Genomic DNA, 17,089 nt, shown 5'->3' on the forward strand with positions numbered 1-17,089 from the left:
TCTTTTTAGGGCTGCATCCATGGCACATGGAGGTTCCCAAGCTAGGGGTCAAATTGGAGCTGCAGTTGCTGGCCTATACATGCCACAGCAACGTGGGATCTGAATCAAGTCTGCGACCTACACCACAGCTCATGGCAACACCAGATCCTCAACCCACTGAGCAAGGCCAGGGATCATGCCTGCGTCCTCATGGATGCTAGTCAGATTTGTTTCCACCGAGCCACGACAGGAACTCAGATTTAATTTCTTTTAAAGCCACTGTTTTTTTGGGTGGCACACATTTGCACCGAACTTAATCCTAACAAATAGAATAGGTTCTCCAAAAGGAAGCAGACTTGGTGGCAAGTCAGGATTTACTAGTAAGTGCCAAAATTCTATTCTAAACGGAAACGGTTAATACTTTAGAGGCTTTATGCCAGGGGCATAAATTTTTCATATGTCATTTGCCCTTTGGCTGCCTTGGTGTGGTCATAAATAAATGTAAAGGTAAAAGAGCAAACAATAACATCAATAAAAACCAGAGAACTGAATGAGAAAGAAGGTACTTCATGTGACAGTCCCATTGTTATTAAAAAGGAGCATGATAATGTGAGAAAAAAGAATGTATGTATGCATGTGTAACTGGGTCACCTTGCTGTAATGGTAGAAATTTGACAGAACAATGTAAACCAGCTATAATGGAAAAAATAAAAATCATTGTAATTATGCAAAAATAGTCACCATCATAATTAAGCACATACTGGGATACCGTTTATTTTTTCTAATAACATACTGTGAAGTAATTTGTTTAGAATTTGGCTAATTGGAATGGGAGTTCGCTAAGTTTACCTTTGTACTATTATGAAAGAAAGGAGTTTACAAAGCAAATTTGTTGTATAAATTAGAGATGTTTAACTACTCACAAGAATAAACTTTTTAAGCCTTTTAATAGTACCCTTTGCAAGTTAGTAATTAATAGAGTAAATATAGATGGGGCTTATCTGTTTATTAAAAAGAAAAAAAAAAAAGACCAAAAAAAAAAGCTTGAAAAGATACCTGGAAACCTGGAAACACCCAGGACTAAAGACTGAACAGTCTAGGAAACAGCAGGTTTCACAAATTCCCACTAGAGGGCAAGTGTGATACACATGGAAGTCGGCTCAGTTACTTTTAGGACTACCACCACACATACAGCTTTGCTCTCACATCTTATTAAGGCACTTGACGAAAATCTGAATCCCAAGAGGAGTGTCATCATAATGCTGCAGAGACAGAGGTGGGTGAGGAAGAAAGAAGTGGCAATTTTCTTACAATTTTAAGTGTAAATGTCTTCTGGAAAACTTTGAGTAAACTTTTGTCAAAGTCTTTTTTTGTTTGTTTGTTTGTTTGTTTTTAAGGGCTGTACCTGCAGTATATGGAAGTTCCCAGGCTAGGCGTCCAGTCGGAGCTACAGCCACTGGCCTATACCACAGCCACAGCAACACAGATCTGAGCTGCATCTGTGACCTACACCACAGCTCACAGCAATGCCAGCGGCCAGGGACCGAACCTGCCACCTCATGGTTCCTAGTTGGATTTGTTTCCACTGTGCCATAACAGGAATTCTGGATACTAATTCATAACCCGCTGAGCCACAGTGGGAACTCCGTGTCTACAAATAATTTAATTTTCATTCTCCTGAGCATTTGTTTTCTTTGCTTCTGTGTTACTTCATTCTGGATCATAATTTTCCTCTTCTTAGAAAATGTGCATCGACCTTTGCAACCCTGTACTCAAGACTAATGCCAGGAGTGTGAACAGGCTACAGAAGAACTGGTTAATAAAAAGCACCTAAGAAAATATTGTAAAAGAATCTCTACCATGAAATTCACTGCATCATAATTTTTCTAAATACACTAACTAATCACTTTTCCTTCTCCAAGGGGAAATTAAGAAACATCTGTTAGCAAAATGATTTATAAAACTTTCCCCATTTCACAAATCAGAATAGTCTTCAAGAACTGTGTGTTTCAAGAGTACTCAAAATGGGAGAAGATAGAAAACTGTTATTTTATGTTCTTAAAAGAATGATTAATTGTTAGAAACCATTTGGAAAGAACCAACAAAATTAATGTTGATTTATACTCAATAACAGTTAAATTTATTTTACATGGAAAAAGAGCATGTATTGAAAGTACTTACCAAATGCAATGATAGACCTGCCCAGAGATTACAAAGATGAACATGATGTGTTCAATGGGCCCTGCCCTCAAGGACCTATGTCTTAGTAGGAGTCATAGGGGTGTAAACTATTAATGACTAGCAGAAGATACTGGGAAAAAGTAAATTTCCTTCCCACTTCTGTTCTTTAGTATCTAAAATCCCTTCCCTTTGAGGCAACAGCATTGCCCATTTTTCTATATACTATGACTATGCGTATAAAATACACACCCATTTAAGACAAATTACAGCATATCCTACACACTGTTTCTTACTTTTTCACTCAGAAGATTAGAACTACAGACCTTATTTCTTACCTTACTTTTGTGTATCTGAACAGATCCCTTCAGCTTCTTCATTTGTTAAAAAGAAGACTTGATTATTTATTTTCTGGCTCTTGATTATTTTCTTGATCTTCTCCCGCTCTCATATTCAATGTCTAAGGCATTCACCACAGAGCTGAGAGTGGTAATCCATACTAGAAATAACATGATCATGTCCAACGGGGACTTAATTCTACCTTTGAGGATTAATGAGTTTAATTATTAAACCCTAAACTTGGAGTGATGTCTTTTATAATAAGCTAGCATGCTTGGTCCTTTACCCTTCCTTCAACTCAGGATGTGTTGGATTGATTTAATAAACTTCAAATCAGGACAATCTAGTGGAACACTGGAAAAATGAAAGGGGGAGAAATGCCTGGAAGAAGACTAGTTGAACATCAAAGACCCACTGGGATTCTGCTCTACTATAACTGTTTCCTCCATAGGCCTGGCCTTTCCCTCCTGAAACCCACCTCTTTTGATCTGCCATTTCTCTGGCTCTCTCTTTCAAAAATCTTCATTTGGTTTTAGCTTGAATATTTATGTAGGGGCCCTGCTTAGAATTTACCATGTGACTTATCCTTACTCATTTCCCTCTTGTCCCCGAGGATGTTTTTGGTGGACAAGGTGGTGTGGTGGTTCTGCCCAAATCACTCAGAAAAACATCAGATTCGTGTAGCCCTATATAGACACCTGGTGGGAAGATGGAGTCTCAGAATTCCTGCTGGGGAGAAATGGTGGTAGTGGGTTTTCTTGCCTTTTCTCTTTTTATGAGGATGCAAAACACAATTATGTTGTGATTTCTTATTTGATGTTTTCTTGGATTTTTATTTGATAACTGGTGTGTGGTGGTGTGTGCTTGAGTGCATCTGGACGTAAACATACATACTGTGTGTGGACCCTGGATCTTTGCCAGCCAGGCTGGCTTAGTGATGGGTGTCATGTCATGGGAAATGCATTGTAGAAGAAGCCAAAAGACTAGGGATTGAGTTGTAGCTCTGCCATTCTCTATGTTTATGACTTTAGGCAAGTCCCTTATCAGCACTGAGCCTCAGTTTCCTTGCTTATAAAACAGAAATTACAATCTCTGCCTTTCCCTCAGCACTGTTCAGGGGCACAAGATATAATATGAATTCTTTGTAAGACAAAAAGCACTGTTCAGATTTAAGTTATTATTAATGGAGTGTGACCGAAAAGATAAAAGCAACTGAAATGTCGAAGACTTTCGAAGAAGGATACTAGCCAAAGTAAATGTGAGGTTAGCTGCAATAATGATAAACCTAACATGCATAAAACAATCATGGCCATTAAAATGTACTTGTTAAAAATGGCAAAAGAGAACAGCTAAACCGAGGCAGTTACTCATTCTGGTGTCAGAGTCAATAGCCCTAATCATTCTGATCAGCCCTAAATGGTTCCCTATATTTGGGCAGGGTTGCAGAGGTTTTCACTTCCCTCATATGATCTGTAATGTATATAATAGGATAATGTGATATATATTATTTTAGATGCGCCTCAGCATTTTATTTGTATGTTGGTCCTCATGAGATTTTGGCTTGTTGTCCAAATGAATGTTTATGTATTCAAACCTGTAATCCTTGCCTTAAATTCAACTCTCCTTTTCCCTTTCCCAGCATGTCTGTGCATGTGCATGAGTGTGTGTGTTTGTTGTGTATGTGTCTGCCCATGCGAGCCCACACTGTGTGTGGTGTGGACAAACCTCTCTCATCTGCTCCTGGGCAGCCCTCCTCTGTGCCCCCTGCTTGCCCCCTTGCACAAGGTTTGTAGTTTCTCAAGGCTTCCGATTCACACCTAAAACAAGGGAAAGTCAGGCAGCATCCTGTTCCTCCCATATTTACCAGAATTGTTTTCTTGGCTTTTCTATGCCTCTCAAAGAAAATTCTCTCCTAATTGATCGCATTTCTCTGGGAAACTCTTTCACTAAATACGGATATTTATGACATGCCTACTGTTACAGACTGTTCTGGGAATGGGAGAAAGAGTGGCGAATTAGAGAGGTAAGTCCCTGATCTCATTGAGCTCACATTCTAGTGTGGGGAGATATGCAATTAACAAGTTAAAAATAACTTTCCTTTCTAATATGAGGCACAAATGAACCTTTCCACAGAAAAGAAAATCATGGACTTGGAGAATAGACTTGTGGTTGCCAAGGGGCGGGAGTGGGGTGGTTGGGGAGATTGGGGTTAATAGATACAAACTATTGCCTTTGGAATGGATTAGCAATGAGATCCTGCTGTGTAGCACTTGGAACTGTTTGGTCACTTATGATGGAGCATGATAATGTGAGAAAATAGAATGTGTACATGTATGTGTAATTGGGTCACCATGCTGTACAGTAGAAAAAAAATGGTATTTGGAAAATAACTACTAAAAAATAATAATAATAAAATAAATTTCCTAATTTTAGCTTTAAGTACTCTGAAGAAAACAAAGCAGGGGAAAGGCTTGGGGTGGTAGATACTCTTTTGGAAGGTTGGTGGGGGAGACATCTCTGAGGAAGTAAATTTTGGATAGAGATGTGAGGTTGAAATGTTTCTCTCTCTTAAGACACAATCCTGAAAAAAGGAGTCCTATTAATTACAATGGTAGCTATATGTACCATTTACTAATGTAAACCCCTGTTTAAAAACTCTATTCCTCATCTGTATCAGTCCTCATTTTGACCTCTTTATTTATAGTATTCTTTTTTTCTGGAGAATTCTTCTTTTTAAATCCCTCTCCAGATTTCAGCCATACTGTATTGGTTTGCTAGGGCTGCAATAACAAAGTACTCCAGACCGAGTAGCTCAAACAACAGATATTTATTTCCTCACAGTTTTGGAGGCTAGAGTCTAAGATCAAGGGGTTGGCAGAGTGAGTTTCTTCCGAGGCCTCTCTCCTTGGCTTGTAAATGGCTCTCTGTTCCCTGTATCTTCATGAGGTCTTTCCTCTGTGTGTCTGTGTCCTAATCTACTCTTCTTATAAGGACACCGGTCATACTAGATCGGGACCCACCCTGGTGACCTCATTTTAACTTAATTTCCTCTTTAGAGACCCTATTTCCTAATGCAGTTACATTCTGAAGTACTGGGAATTAGGTCTTCAACATACGTTTTTGGGAGGACCCAACTCGGCCCGTAAGACCTATCATTCCTCTAAACCAACTCCATTTCTGCTTCTTCTATAAAGTCTTCCCTACCTCCTCAACCATCATTATTCTGCTAGTACTACTCAAAGTTTAACACAAGGTTAAATGCAATTCTAATCAACCATATTTTTTTTTTGTGCTTTAGACCTCAACATGATTGTAAGATTCCTGAGAACAACAACAACAAAAAAATGTGTAATATTCTTTTGACATCCTCATTTTTTATTGATGAATCCTTATAATCAAAATGTTAAGTGTTTATAGGGGCTTTGGAAGATATTGCATTCAGCCTTATTGCCCATTTGGAATCCTTCCTACAACAGTTGTTGACAGAAAGCTTTCATATGTATTTCTTGAATATTAATAATGGAAACATTCATAAGGCAACTGTTTACCTTCTGTGTAAATTTTGTTGCCATTTCTGTTATCTGAGCAGTTTGTAGGGGAGACCCACCTTTTTGACTCATAAATGGCAGTGCACACGTGGCTTACTTCTGGTGGGGGATGGGGAATAGGGCATTAGGAAATATAGCCTCTTGCACAGCTAAGGAAACAATAAAAAAACTGAAAAGGCAACCTATGGAATGGGAGAAAATAGTTGCAAATGATGCAACCAACAAGGGCTTAATCTCCAAAATATACAAACAACTCATACAACTCAACAACAAAAAACAAACAACCCAATTGAAAAATGGGCAGAAGATTTAACTAGATATTTCTCCAAAGAAGACACATGGATGGCCAGCAGGTACATGAAAAAATACTCAACATCACTAAATATTAGAGAAGTGCAAATCAAAACTAGAATGAGATACCACTTCACCCAGGTCAGAAAGGTCATTAATAAGTCTACAAATAACAAGTGCTGGAGAGGGTGTGGAGAAAAGGGAACACCTCTTCACTGTTGGTGGGAATATAAATTGGTACAATCGGTATGGAAAACAGTATGGAAGTTCCTGAGAAAACTAAATACAGAAATGCCATATGATCCAACAATCCCGTTCCTGGGCATATAACCAGACAAAACTTTCATTCAAAAAGATACATCCACCTGAATGTTCATTGCAGCACTATTAACAATAGCCAAGACATAGAAACAACCTAAATGTCAATCAACTGATGAATGGATTAAGATGTAGTACATATACACAATGGAATACTACTCAGCCATGAAAAAGAAGGAAATCATGCTATTTGCAGCAACATGGATGTAACTAGAGACTCTCATACTAAGTAAAGTAAGTCAGAAAGAGAAAGATAAATACCATATAATATCACTTACAGTTGTGGAATCTAATATATGGCATGAATGAACCTATCTACAGAACAGAAACAGACTCAGATGTAGAGGACAGACTTGTGGTTATCAAAGGGGAGGGGGAGGAAGTAAGATGGACTGAGAGTTTGGGGTTAGTAGATGCAAACTATTACATTTAGAATGGATAAGCAATAAGGTCCTACTGCATAGCACAGGGAACTGTATCCAGTCTCTGGTGACAGAACATGATGGAAGATAATATGAGAAAAAGAATGTATGTGTATATATATATATATATATATATATATATATATATATATATATATATATGAATGGGTCATTATGCTGTACAGCAGAAATTGACACAACATTGTAAATCAACTATAATAAAAAAATCTTAAAAAAGAAATATATTCTCAAATTGGCTAAGGCAAAAAGATAAATGGTCTTGTGATTTTTTATTGCCATGCAAATAAGCCCTCCTTAGGGTCAGCAAACTAGGAATATGTAACTTCATTTCATAATTTATTAGTGTTACAGGACATTTACAGCTCTATAAACTGTATTGATTAACCCCACTCAGGTTATTGTTTTATTGCCCTTTAGAATATTAACCAGTTTTGTATCAAACTTAGCATTACTTCAGCATACTTTTTAATCCACTCATTATAATGAAAAACCCAGCTTTCTACTATTTTATTTCAAATTGACTTTTTCAGCATGTTAAATAAAACTTCGACGTGTTCACTTATAAATGAGAATTGTGTTTTTAACATTTTGAGGATTATGCTTTGATGGGGACACAAGTTATACAAAAACATACATGTATGATGTATTGGATGATATGGAGAAAAACAAAGCAGGAGAGGTTAGGGTGTGTAAGGATATTGAGGTGATGTTCTTTAAAACCCACTTTACTGTAGAAAGTGAGCATTCCGTGCTTGGATGAGCTGGCACCTGGGTTTTAAAGGAAGATAGAAACAACTCTAAATAAGAGGATATAGAGATTTGGTCTTCTGGGGATTCTGAAGGAGAATAAGTGTGACTGCTGCATGGCAAAGATTCAGAGAAAATGAGATCACTATTGGAGGGAGAGTCAAGAAAGGAAAAAGTCATTTCAGATGGACTCCTTGTGTTTCTAATAGGATACATACTGTAAATTTCCTTCTTCATCTCCTCAGAGATGAAGAAACTCTCATTCTTCTGAAGATACCTTCAGAAAATCTAATTCTTTGTGGGGGATGGATTTTTGGGGGTAGGTAGAAGAATGGTTCAATGCTCTTCCAGATTGGCGTTGGGCAAAATCAGTAACTATATTTGACAGAACTAGAACCAGGGGATGGATGGGAGAGGAAGGACAATAAACAGTAAAGTTATAATAATATTAGCTACATTTTTTAGCACTTATTTTTGCCAGCACCATGAACATACTTCAAATACATATCATTAATCCTTTGTCCACTTACTAGATCTTTTTTTTCTAAACCCTAAACTCTCTCAAATGATAACTCCCCATCCTGTATTTATTTGATTATTTTACTAATATCTCCCCATCCTGTATTTATAATTTGATTATTTCACTGAAATTCAACACTGTTATACTCCAAGTTAGAAAGTTTAAAGTCTTCTTTGTTTACTGTTAGGAGACGTCATCAGTACATTAGGTGAGAAAGTACAGATCTAACTATATTGCCACTTTTCTCCATCTTGTCCTCGAAATTTTAAGGATACCTTTTTAATTGAAATAAAGAATTGCCCTATTACATATTGGACTGGATCCCTTACATTTTGCTTTTTGAACCAGGGACACAAGCTTGGGAGGTGTTAATTAAGTCAAGGTGAATATGCTGAGATGGAGCACAAAGAAATTAAACTATCAGATATTAGTCAATTCAATCCATCATCCAGTAAACATTCATTAGTTTTAGTCAATCTGTCCATTATGTCCATTAGGACTGATATATATATATATGAAACAGGGCTTAAATATATGCTTCACTGATGAATCCTGAAGTCTGTTATACTTAAGAGGAGCCACCAACCTCACTTACTAGTCAAAGGCACTGCATGACCTAATGGAACCTACAGAAATTGAGATGTCAATTAGGTTGTGGCCCCCAGCTCTAGAAATGGGCCACCCACATAACCCCTCTGAAACGGATGGCCAGCCACCACATTCCAAAAGTTCTCCAGGAGAGGAGATTTCACAACATTCCCTGGTAACTAACTGCACGATTTCACAGACTTACATTTCCTAATATCTAATCTGAATCTTTCTTGCTGAACTTTAAGCTCACTTCCTCTTTTCTATTCTCAAAGGAGTTGGGAAACATCTGGAGAGTATTTTTCTTAAAATAGTTCACATACTTGAAGTCTGCAATTAGCTCCTTTTGTTTCTCTAACTGGAATCATGTCAGCTGCCAATGAGTTTATAAAACACTTGAGAGAACCCCTAAAAGAGAAAGTTCTACAGTGGAATCATTTTTTGTTGTTGTTGTTTAGCTTAACTTTTTATCCCGTAATATGAGTACATCATTGTTTGCAGAGCACCAAACACCTGCCTTCTGGTTCTGACATAAGCCAGTCGCTTACCCCGAGTGGGCATTAGTTTTCCTCATCTGTAGAGTGGGGACATTGGCTAAATGATTTCAAGGTCCCCATTACTTCTAAAACACTATAGTGGCTATGAAACATGAATAACAAATCCACACTTTATAGACAAATAATTTCATGAATGTGCATGCTTAAGCCTTTTGGATGTCGCCTCATACTTCCAGTTACTTTTAAGTATTTCATTCTCCCTTTTTACAGGTGGAGATGGAACAAGAAGGTTTTGAACATCACCCCCTGCAAGCATTCATCTGATGAAATCAGCAGTACCTGACCAAAGAAAGAACTAAAATAAGAAATAATGTTCAGGAGTTCCCATTGTGGCACAGCAGTAATGAACCCAACTAGTATCCATGAGGATGCAGGTTTGATCCCTGGCCTCGCTCAGTGGGTTAAGGATCTGGCAATGCTGTGAGCTGTGGTATAGGTAGGAGACACAGCTTGGATCCCACATTGCTGTGGCTGTGGTGGGTGTAGGCCAGCAGCTACAGCTCCAATTTGACCCCTAGCCTGGAAACTTCCATATGTCATAGGTGTGGCCCTAAAAAGCAAAAAAAAAAAAAAAAAGAAGAAAGAAAGAAAAAGAAAAGAAAGGAAGGGAGGGAGGAAGGAAGGAAGGAAAGAAAAAGAAAGAAAGAAAGAAAGAAAGAAAGAAAGAAAGAAAGAAAGAAAGAAAGAAAGAAAAGAAAGAAAGAGAAGGAAAGAAAGAAGAAAAAGAAAGAAAGAAAGAAAGGAAGGAAGGAAAGAAAGAAAGCAAGAAAAAGAAAGAAAGAAAAAGAAAAAGAAGGAAAGAATGTTCAGGGACAAAAAAGTGATTTATAACTTTTCTTTAATTCTATAATTCAAGGTTGACTAAAAATTGAAGCTTGCTGAGAAATCTTTAAAAGTGGCTACAGGAGTTCCCGTCATGGCTCAGTGGTTAACAAATCTGACTAGCATCCATGAGGAGGAAGGTTCAATGTCTGGCCTTGCTCAGTGTGTTAAGGATCGGGCATTGCCATGAGCTATGGTGTAGGTTGCAGACATGGCTTGGATCCTGCATTGCTGTGGCTGTGGCTTAGTCTGGCAGCTATAGGTCCGATTTGAACCTAGCCTAGGAACCTCTATATGCTGCGAGTGCAGCCCTAAAAAAAAAAAAAAAAAAAAAAAAAAAAAAAAAAAAAAAAGTGGCTACAAATGATAAAAACTTCCTATCAGGTATAGGCTCAAAATTTCCCAGTCATTCAACAGATATCGATGTTATGCCTCCTGTTGTAGGAAAGACAAATGCAACTTGGGAAGGAGAAGTAGGTAGTGAATAGGTATGATATAGTCATGTTTTTAGGTTTGTGTTTTTACATGTTCCTTTTGTAAGAAAAATGGAAGATCCAAAAACTTAGAGACAGTTCTAAAGTAGAGTAGGCAAAGATGAGAGCTTCCCAAGATTAAGGCCCTCCCTATTCCATGCATCATCATGCACCATGATGTGCAGCAAGGTGAAGTCCTTCCTAGGGGACCAGAGAAGGGCTGGAGAGAACTTATTTTCCCATGAGCATCTTTCTGCCTTCTCTGCACTATTACAGCTTGTGTAAATGACACAAGGTAAAATAAGGGTGTTTTCAGGCTTTTATAAGGGAGAGGCATATATGGGGAACTCTCATCTAATGTAATCCATTGACCTGGACTTTGTAAAAATATTTATTTAGAGCAAATAACTATAATGTATTTTGTAAAATATAAATATCATGCACATGGAAGCATAAACTTCTAGTTAAAAAATAAACAAGTACAAGGCATATAATGTACAAAATGATAAATGCAATTAATACTGCTGAATGTTATATATGAAAGAAAGTAAATCCTAAGAATTCTGATCACATCGAAAAAAAGTTTTTCTTTTATTTTTTTATCTGTATGAGATAATGAATATTCACTAAGCTTATTGTGGTAATCATTTCATGATGTATGTAAGGCAAATCATTATACTGTACACCTTAAACTTATACACTGCTATTTATCAACTGCAACTTAATAATACTGGAAGAAAAAATAAAATCTAAATGTCATGGGAGTTTCCATTGTGGCTCAGCAGTAATGAACTCCACTAGGATCCATGAGGATGAGGGTTCAATCCCTGGCCTTGCTCAGCGGGTTAAGGATCCAGCATTGCCATGAGCTGTGGTGTAGGTCACAGACACGGTTTGGATCTGGTGTTCCCTTAGCCTGGGAACTTCCATATGCTGAGGGTGTGGCCCTAAAAGAGACAAAAACAATTTTTTTAATAAAAAATAAAACAAATTTCATGGAACATTTTTTCGCAGCAAACAATTTTATTTCATCCTGAACTCCTGTGCAGACTAATGGGATTTCAAGTGAATTTCAACCAAACAAAACTCAGCAATGTCCTTGTCATATGCATAGTTGAAATTTGGTAGTTGTGATGGAGGTTGTCCTTTGTAAATAATGTGAATGAATTGAATAAAGTAAAATGATAAAATTTTTCTCGTTCCCAAAATATCTAAGGTCTCAAGACTAGAAAGTTTAAACCAAGTTAGCAAAAAGACAAAAGCACATAACTTGTTTCCCAAATGACCTTTATCCAGGTCCTGAACTTGAGGAACCTGGGGTCCTAGGGTAGCCTCTAGATGTGGGACAGAGCGGTAGGGAGGAGGAGATGGCTTGCATTTAGGCTCCAACTTTTCCTGAGGAAGCCTATCATATTAGAAGCTCTTGCCTTTTCTACTTTTCTGTATTCTGTGTGCATTCTAGATGCCTCACAATTGTGCAGCATCTTGCCCAAGAAAGGTTGAGAGATTAGGTGAAACTTAAAATGAGTTAGTGGTGATCCTTACCATTAGAAGCTTTGGTGAAAATTTTGAAAACTGAGAAAGTTGAAGTACAAAGTACAGCCGGCTCTGTCCCCTGCCAGCATGGGTACCACCTGGAAGTGGGAAGGAGAGCCCTTTGCCACCATGGATGTTTCGCCCAATACTGACCTAGGATTGTGGCAAGGAAGGACTGAAAAGCACAGGAAGCTCTCTTTTCTCTGCCCTATTCTGATTGGCGGATTACTCTATCTGCACATCCAGAAGATTAAGCAAGCAAGCCAGCTTCCTGTGCTAGCATTTTCTTTTATTAGCAGGCTGTTATGGCAGTAGACTATCCATTTTGGTATTTTTATAGGAAACTGTGAAACAAAAATTCCCTGAACCAAGAAACACCCCGGCCTTTTCTATCTTCTATAATGCTAAAATATTTATTAAGTCACTGTCTGGTGCATATGTATCTCTGTATGTTGAAAGATGAGAGGCAGAGGGTATGAGGCAGCCAATTAACTTTTTTTTTTTTCACTTTTGAGCTGGTGATTTGAGGGATTCAATAGCTGAAGTTTTATTTAGTTAAGATTACTTCGAGCCACATAGTCTTGAATGACTTAATATTAAAAGTCAAGCTCTAAAGTTTCTGTCATACTTGGGCAAAACATTAAATCAAATCAACAAGACTTGGAAATAAAAATAATTAATAAATATCTTCCAGAATTGCCCCCCACCCACACATACTCATATGGCTCATCTCCAGTCAGAAAAGCAATCCTACTAAAGTTGTAATATGGACCCCTGAAAATTTCTGAATTACAAAGGAACTAAAAAAACCCTGACAATTTCTTGGTCACTAAAAATGTGAATTTGTTCTTTCTCCGATGCACAGTTTAAGAGTAGCAGAGATCATTCCACAGGACTGTTCCCCAGAATGAATTTAAATACAAAAAAAATACAAAAAAAAATTTAACTTTCAAGCTAAGCCTAAAACGCCAAGTTGTGATAAATTGTCAGCCACAGAGAAGGCGGTCTCTAAAATCCCCCACTTTTCAACCACTGCTCCATTTAGATAATTAGCCGGCATGGTAACATCCTGCCCTTTGAACACAGGGAAAGCACTGAAAGCAACCAAACCACAGCTATCTTGGTATTGGAAGTTCTAGTTCTTTCAGGAGTGGAATTTATTTTGAGGGAGAAAGAGATGGATATGCTGTCTGGGAGGAAAATCATAAGGTTTTCACAGTTAATCCACTGAACATTTTTCAGAGAAAATGGAAGTGGGGAAAGGAAAAGACAAAGAATTATATAATAAATGCCAGTTCTTAGATATACAGAAGTTAAAAAGGCTGGGAATGTGTAAGAGACATTTATTTTTATGAGCCAGCCTTGCTTCAGGGCACAAATAATTCACAAAACAAGGATCTGCACTGATAACTATGTCTCACAAAGGTTATTTCTTAGGACTGAGCGTGAACAGGAAACTGAACTGGAATGAGAGACTTGGGGTGAAGGCACTGCTCTGTCATGATACTTATGTTCTTTTCAGGGCCTTCTCTTCCTAAGCTATAAAATGAGGGGAATGAATTGGAGGAGGAGGGACCCCCAAATACCTGGAGAAAGCAGAAGATTGGGGGGTGAGTGAAGTTGGCTGGCCAGAGTTTGCAGTGAACCAGGGAGCACTGCCCCATCCAACAGGGCGGTTGTTGGAACTACTTGTGCGCCTGGTTTGGGCAGGTTTTCCAGTTTTTTAAGAGAAGCCATAAATTGGGACATTTTGTGAAACCTCTTCATCCTGAAATTTCAAGTCGATTTTTCTTTTTCTTTCTTTCTTTTTTTTTTCTTTTTTTTTCCGCTTTTTAGGGCCACACCAGTGGCATATGGAGGTTCCCAGGCTAGGGGTCAAATTGGAGCTACAGCTGCTGGCCTGTGCCACAGCCACAGCAACGCCAGATCTGAGCCATTTCTGCAACCTACACCACACCTCACAGCAATGCCAGATCCTTAACCCACTGAGTGAGGCCAGGGATCCAACTGGCATCCTTATGGTTCTAGTTGGATTCATTTCTGCTGTGCCACGACGGGAACTCCCAATTTTTTTTTTTTTTTTTAACGATGTTTGGTAGGGAAAAAAAATGCCTCTCTGCAGGCAGAATCCAATATTTAGGATGCTATGTACCTTAGTACCAGATGGATTCTAATATCTCTTGTTCTAAAACACTGTATGGGGGTTCCCATGCCTTTATTTGCTTGAATTTCTAACTCCTGGCATTGTTTCTCTTCACCGTGTCTGTTAATTTGTTTCATTATTACATTCAGCAATCTTAAATTGAATTTCAGGCACCACTATTGTAGTGGCTGGTGATGTATAAAAATAAGTGAAAAACAAAGACCTACTCTCAAGAAATTTCCAGTCAATTATTGTAAGTTAGATCTTGCCTGGCATAAGGTCTTCAATAAAGACAAAAAAGACCTTAGCCTGTATGGGGTGCTTGGGTGGCAGGATTGGTCAGACACAAGGTCCTTGAGGGACAGTGTTAGAACTAAGGTTTGAAGTATAAATGGGAATTGTTTAGCAGAATAAGGAGGGAAGTGGAGGGTATTACCTAGAAGCAGACACAGGCAGCTACAACAAAGAGCAGCCATAGGGGATAGTAGTTAAGAGCAGCATCTCTGAGCTAACCAGCCTGATTTAAATTTTGATTCCGTCACTTGACGAGTTCTGTGAGCTTAGGCCAGTTACTTAACCTCTCTGTGCTTCCATTTCCTCATGAAAGCACCGTCTATCTCATGAGGTTATTGAGGATGTGAAGGGAATTAATACAAATAGAGTGCTTAGTTCAGTGCTTAGATACAGTAAGCACAGCATAGGTAGGTGTTACCTATTATTTAAAGAAGGAGGAGGAAAAGAAGAGGGGGAAGGGCAGAAGGTGGAGGAGAAGCAGTAGCAGTAGAGGAGATTATAAGCACACATCCCACCACACTTCACTGAAGTCCTGCTTTTGAAGAATTTGAAAGATAATGATTTTTGTCTTTACTTGGCTCCAGGCCTAGTATTGCAAACTAGGCTGCCAATTACCCCCTTGCCTGAGACACCAAAGACAGGTAAGGTAAAGATAGTTTCTCATAGGTGGATGACAAGCACATCGTCTGCATTCCCAGACAGCCTGAGCCCCACCTGTTTGTCACCTTGGAGCACTAGTTCAAACACTGGGTCTCTTCCTGTTCCCCTTCCCCCAGCGAACTGGACTCTCTGTAGCATGTTTTTGTATTGACTGCAAAGGGCTTTGGCTTTGAAACTCAGAGAACCAAAGATATTTTTAGGCAGTGATAGCAGGAGGTTGGCTTTGTGGGACCGGCTGCAGGACTTAGGATATATTTTACTGTTAAAGGAAGTAAAATTCATGAGTAAGAATAGCTATACTTTTAAGTCAGAAAAATAATCAGCTTATATTCACTTTTATTTTTCATCTTTTTAGGGCCATACCTGTGGCATATGGAAGTTCCCAGGCTCTAATCGGACCTGCAGCTGCCAGCCTACACCACAGCCACAACAATATGGAATCTGAGCAGCATCTGTGACCTACACCACAGCTCATGACAAGGCCAGATCCTTAACCCAGTGAGAGAAGCCAGGGATCAAACCGATATCCTCATGGATACTGGTCGGGTTCTTAACTTGCTGAGCCACAAGGGGAACTCCAAACAAATTACTTTTTTTTAGAAGCTAGATATTTTCAGTGATTTGAGCAATAATAATAATTATTGGATAGTTAACATTGATTTGATGCGTATCACATTCTAAGATTTGTGTCTGAAAGATTCATGCCCCCCTTTTCCCCACCATAGACCCCTGCTTAATTCAAGATTATGTTGAGTTTTGTATGTGAAAAGACATAGACTCAATTCAATATATGCTTTGTTTATAGTTAGTGCAAAGTAATAACCTCAAATCTAAAATACTAAATAAATCCCAAACTTTTTTTAGTCATAAGCATTTATTTAAATCAAAATATAGATTTTCCCAAAATGAATAAATGTGTAGTGTATTTTATTTTGAAAATCATAAATTATAGGAGCCGGGTATGGGCAGGTGGGAAGCTCCACACAAGAGCACTCTCAAGAATCTGGAGCCCTGGGATCAGACCTTTATCTTTGGGAATTTTCTGTGCCTAGTTCCTACCTGTGTACAAAGTAGGCTTTGTAAATACTTGATTGAACAAATATAGGGATGGCACCATATTTTCATCCTGTCCCCACCTGCCTTTTCTTTTCTTTTCTTTTTTTTTAGGGCCACACACGCAGTGTGTGGAAGTTCCCAGTCTAGGGGTCCAATTGGAGTTACAGCTGCTGGCCTACACCACAGCCACAGCAACACGGGATCTGAGCCGCATCTGCGACCTACACCACACGTCACAACAACATTGGATCCTTAACCCACTGAGTGAGACCAGGGATTGAACCCATGTCCGCTGGATACTAGTCAGATTCTTTTCCACTGTGCCACAAGGGGCCTTTTCTAAATGTTAAAATAAGACATTGGGTGGTGGGAAGGCTGATGATGCATTATGGTTTCTGAAGTCTGAATTAATGTGACTCTTTTCTCTGCCTACTGTTTTCACTCTCACTCCTGATTTTGTGTTCTGTTAGTTGCCACCTCACAAAAATGAAAATTCCTACCTAATAGCCTTTCTTCCTTAGAAATTAATAAAGAGTATTCTTTTTTGATGAAAAAAAATAACAAACTTTGTACAGACAGGGAAGGGTTGGTTGAAGG

General features: G+C 38.5%; 1 protein-coding gene across 2 annotated transcripts in view; it reads right to left on the reverse strand.

Annotated features, from left to right (window-relative positions):
• COL8A1 (collagen type VIII alpha 1 chain) overlaps positions 1 to 17,089 on the reverse strand; it is a 158,749-nt gene that overhangs the window by 8,609 nt on the left and 133,051 nt on the right. The window lies entirely within an intron of this gene.

The sequence above is a fragment of the Sus scrofa genome, chromosome 13 (genome assembly GCF_054392235.1).
Source record: "Sus scrofa isolate SSC_HxYL_T2T_F1_AM1 chromosome 13, Sscrofa_HxYL_maternal_Yorkshire_Landrace_v2.0, whole genome shotgun sequence".
Classification (NCBI taxonomy): Eukaryota; Metazoa; Chordata; class Mammalia; order Artiodactyla; family Suidae; genus Sus; species Sus scrofa.